The 4956-nt window shown below is 39.0% G+C and overlaps 1 long non-coding RNA gene across 1 annotated transcript; it reads left to right on the plus strand.

Moving 5' to 3' along the window:
- The first annotated feature begins 1606 nt into the window (after positions 1–1606).
- On the plus strand, positions 1607–4735 carry LOC116529213. The gene is made up of 2 exons (XR_004259429.1): positions 1607–1864; positions 3088–4735. It is a non-coding gene; the product is annotated as an uncharacterized LOC116529213 (long non-coding RNA).
- The last annotated feature ends 221 nt before the right edge of the window (positions 4736–4956 follow it).

Here is a 4956-nt window from a genome sequence, read left to right on the forward strand (position 1 = left end):
ATTTTTATTAGGTTGCCAGGGGAACAGAGCTAGAAAGTGAACAAAAGGTCAAATGCTCATGCAGAAGGGAAAGAGGCTTTGGTAATCCTTTACCAAACACTATGCTAAGTAATTGCACAATGGATATTGCACCTAATTCCTATAGAATATAGCCAGAGGAATTTCCTAGTAAAATATAACCCACCCTAATCCATTTTTCCTCTCTTGAATAGTGTTCTTGGTGCTTAGTTGCTTGTGATTAATACACAGTTTGCAAATTTTGGTAAGGGGTATATAGGAGTTGGCTTAACAGTCAAAATGATCCCAGCCAGAATATCATGTATTCTTTGGTGTCACTCATAATAGGCAAGTATAGTATGTCATACTGTAGGGACACTATCAAATGGACATGCCTGAGTATTCCATCAGTCATACTTTGATGGGAGCCTTTGTCCACCTGGCAAACACCAAACACAAGGCTCTTGGTAACCATGCCTCTTATTCCTGTCATGTGGTGCTATTCCTGCCTGCTTCTGTTGCTCCCAGCAGATCAATGAGAGAAGATGGCTGGTGATTCATTCAATAGTTATCAAACAATTATTTATGGAGTCCTTACTGTATATCAGGCACAAAGGGTACTTCAGTGAACCAGCACAGTCCCTGCCCTCAAGGAGCCTGCAGTATATAATTACAGAGACTAGCAGTTAAGCAGTTATAACACAACACGTTGGATGTGACAGTAAGGACAAGCACAGGGTTCTCTGAGAATTCGTGGGTAGGGTACCTAGCCAGTCATAGAACCTCGAAGAAGCTTTCTGTCTAAGCTACTCTTCCTATTGAGTAAACTTCCAGCTTTGGCATACTATATTTATAAGCAGTTTAAACAGTTGCTGAAATTTCTTGCCTTTTCCCAAATATGGTGGCTTCGGTCACTAACAATGTTTAAATTACGTGTTTTATTCAGGTATGCAAAAATACTATGCTATGAATAGAACATCGGAATATCCTAGTCTTTAGAAAATATGCATCAGGTTTTCTTTTTATTTAAAGACAGAGTCTTGCTCTGTTGCCAGGCTGGAGTGCAGTGGTGCTATCTCGGCTCACTGCAACCTCTGCCTCCTGGGTTCAAGCAGTTCCCCTGCCTCAGCCTCCTTAGTAGCTGGGACTACAGGTATGCACCACCACGCCTGGCTTATTTTTTGTATTTTAGTAAAGACGGGGTTTTACCATGTTGGTCAGGCTGGTCTCGAACTCCTGACCTGATGATCCACCCACCTTGGCCTCTCAAAGTGCTGGGATTACAGGCAGGAGCCACTGCACCCAGCCAGGTGGTTTTCTTATTGAAAAAATAATATGGTTTTCTGGCCAGGCATGGTGGCTCACGCCTGTAATCCCAGCACTTTGGGAGGCAGAGGCAGGTGGATCATGAGGTCAGGAATTCGAGACCAGCCTGACCAACATGGTGAAACCCCATCTCTACTAAAAATACGAAAATTAGCCAGGCATAGTGGCGTGAACCTGTAATCCCAGCTACTCAGGAGGCTTAGGCCAGAGAATCACTTGAACCTGGAAGGTGGAGGTTGCAATGAGCTGAGATCACACCACTGCACTCCAGTTTGGGCAACAAAGTGAGACTCCATCTCAAAAAAGAAAATAAATACATAAATAATAAAATAATAACATAGTTTTCTTATTTTTAAAAATAATATAGTATATAAATTATTATTTTTTAATTAAAAGTGAAAACAACAAATAACTTCCCATTATGTTGATCCAGTGTACTGTGACAGATGGGGAGGAGCCCCACTGCATCTGGAGTGGGTCTTGTCTGGCCATGTGAACTAGTTAATAGCTCAGAAATCAGGATACACGCCAGGCATGGTGGGTCACCTGTAATCCCAGCACTTTGGGAGGCTGAGGTGCGTGGATCACTTAAGGTCAGGAGTTTGCGACCAGCCTGACCAACATGGTGAAACTCCATCACTACTAAAAATATACAAAATTAGCTGGGCGTGGTGGCACACGCTTGTAATCCCAGCTACTTGGGAGACTGAGGCAGAACTGCTTGAACCTGGGAGGCAGAGGTTGCAATGAGCTGAGATTGTGCCATTGCACTCCAGCCTAGGCAACAAGAGCAAAACTCCATCTCAGGAAAAAAAAAAAAAAAAAGAAATCAGGATACATATATGACAGGACTATTAAGTCAAGAGATTTGAGAGTTAGAAGGGACATGAAAGATAGTCTAATCCAACTCCATGTGACAGATGAATGACGTTTTTAGTTCTCACACAGCTGGTTAGGATAAGAGACCAGGTCCTGACAGGCCAGTGCTAATAATAGACAGACATGTTTGGGCAGGCAGAAAAGACCATTCATAGATAACATTTGTTTCCATGGGTATCCATCATACCAGAGCCAAAGGAGAGGAAAATGCTGTTTTGGCCTCATATGATAAAGTATGCATTGTGTGATTATGGTCTGCATTCCTGTAATGCTTAGACAGGGAGGGGGAAATCACATGTCCAGCATGGGGGAGTTAATTTCTTTGTCTTGTAATGCCCGCACATATCTGAAACAACATAAACCGTGATGGAACACACACAGACACACACACACACACACACACACACACACACACACACACGGCAAATTAAAATACTCATTGTCCACTTCCTTATGTACTGTATTTTATTGCAATTTAATCATTTTACTTGTAAAAAGTTTCAAAAGTAAAAAAATATACATTATTAACTTGAAATTACTTTTTCTAACCTCTCTGATTTTTCTTTCTTTTTTGTTGTCGTTATAGAGCACTGCGTTATCAATGCAGATCTTTCTTTCTTTTTTAAGACAGAGTTCCACTCTGGCACCCAGGCTGGAGTGCAGTGGCACAATCTTGGCTTACTGTAACCGCTACCTCCTGGGTTTAAACAATTCTCATGCCTCAGCCTCCCGAGTAGTTGGGATTACAGACACATGCCATCATGCCCGGATAATTTTGTATTCTTAGAGAAAATTAGTAGAGATGAGGTTTCACCATTTTGGTCAGGATGGTCTTGAACTCCTAACCTCAGGTGATACGCCCACCTCAGCCTTCCAAAGTGCTAGGATTACAGGTGTGAGCAACCGCATCCAGCCTCTAACTGATTTTTGAAATATAAATTGGGTGTGATTCAGGGAATGTAACAAGAGCAATCTTATTTGAAACAGAAAACCACATATTTAAGTCAGCAGCCCACATGATAGTATGGTATTGAGTAAAAATGTATTCTTAGGTATTTCTTGACTCAGTGGACTTTAATCAGTCTACTGCAAAAGCTCGTTTTATTTAAAGGTCTGCAGTTATATATAAGAATTGTTAGTAAAACAGATGAGCCACTTAACAATCTAAAAATACCTAGATGTAGTATTCCCAGTTGTTAATGAAATATTTATCAAGTTTGGGATTAAAATTAACTTAGGGCCATCAAAAATGCAGATTATCTTTAATTTGGTTAAATCAACCTGGGAGTAAACAGGTAATAATCTCAAGGTAAATTTTTGTTTTGATTTATATAAAGTCAGATTGAGACACCCTAGTTACAAGTTTAGAATAGGAGTGGCCTCAGCTAGGTTCAAGAAAAAGTCCTTTGTTCCTCTGTTGCTCATTTTGTCCTCAGAAACAAATACAATTGAATTATTTTCTGTACCTTCACAAATTTGAAGCTGACCTGAATTTGGTACCTGCAAATTTAAAATGGCTAAGGTCAAAATAGTTAAAACAGTTCCTTTAGAATGAATGTGTTAGCAGGGTGTAGTGGTGCACACCTGTAGTCCCAGCTACCTGAGAGGCTAAGGTAGGAGGATTGCTTGAGCCCAGAAGTTCAAAGCTGCAGTGAGCTATGATCACGTCATCATGCTCCAGCCTGGGCAACAGAATGAGACCTTTTCTCAAAAAAAAAAAAATTTTTTTTTAATTGAATGAATGCAATAGGTAATTGAGGATCTTCTCATATTAATGAGTCAACAACCCTTCATAATTTAAGTTTAGTTAACTGTTTTTCTCAGGGCAATATTTTACATAAACTTCTAATGAAGAATTTTATGGACAAGATTTTAGTTAAGGAAAAAATTAATCCCACAAAATAAAGAGAACTATTAAATAGAGCTCTAAACAGAAGAAACTTCCATCAAATCATTTTTCCCGCTTCTTTGTGCCATGGTTTTAGGACCAGCCATTTATTTATATGAGACAGTTTCTGGCAGACTATCCCAAGGCAGGACATTTTAGATTCTGTGTAAGAAGACTGACCACTCTTTGATGAATGGGTAATTCATGGTGTAATGTATGAAAAAAGTAAGGCAGACAACACAAACATCACAGGAAGCATGGCCATGCTAGGCTCTGAACTCTGCAGTTACACACTGTCCAACAACTCTTGGAAGAAAAATAGAAACTGACTTTATCTTTGCCTGTCAAGTTTGCAAATGGATTAGTTCATTACAAAGGCACTTGTCGAAACATATTTATTAAAAAGAGAAGCCAGCGTTGGAAATCATCTTGAACATTAAAAAAAATAGCAACTGATACCTTGTTTAAGAAGCGAGAAAGTTTCTGCTTTTTGGAATTGAATTGGTTTTTATGTTAAAGTGGTAATGTACCAGGTCTGTTTATATAGGTCAGTGTTGCCCAGGTTGTGGTGGTTTGCTGTTTTTACTTTTTTATATATAAAGAATGAAAACAATGAGAGAATAAATTACTGGATATCATCTAAATCTGATTTCTCATTTCAGTGGTTTTGGCATTCCACTTTTTATATAAATCTTTAAGACGTGCATATTTTTGTTTTAAAAATTATTTCTGCTTAAACAACAGTTTCAAATATTTCTCTTTGGAAGACAGAAAGTTGGTTTAGTTTCAGCAATGTATTGATATAATTTTACATTTTTTTAAATGTAGAGGCTGGGTTTATTTAAGATTAGCTGGGCTCACTGCCT

The sequence above is a fragment of the Sapajus apella genome, unplaced genomic scaffold (assembly GCF_009761245.1).
Source record: "Sapajus apella isolate SASKATOON/1434 unplaced genomic scaffold, GSC_monkey_1.0 scaffold62, whole genome shotgun sequence".
Classification (NCBI taxonomy): Eukaryota; Metazoa; Chordata; class Mammalia; order Primates; family Cebidae; genus Sapajus; species Sapajus apella.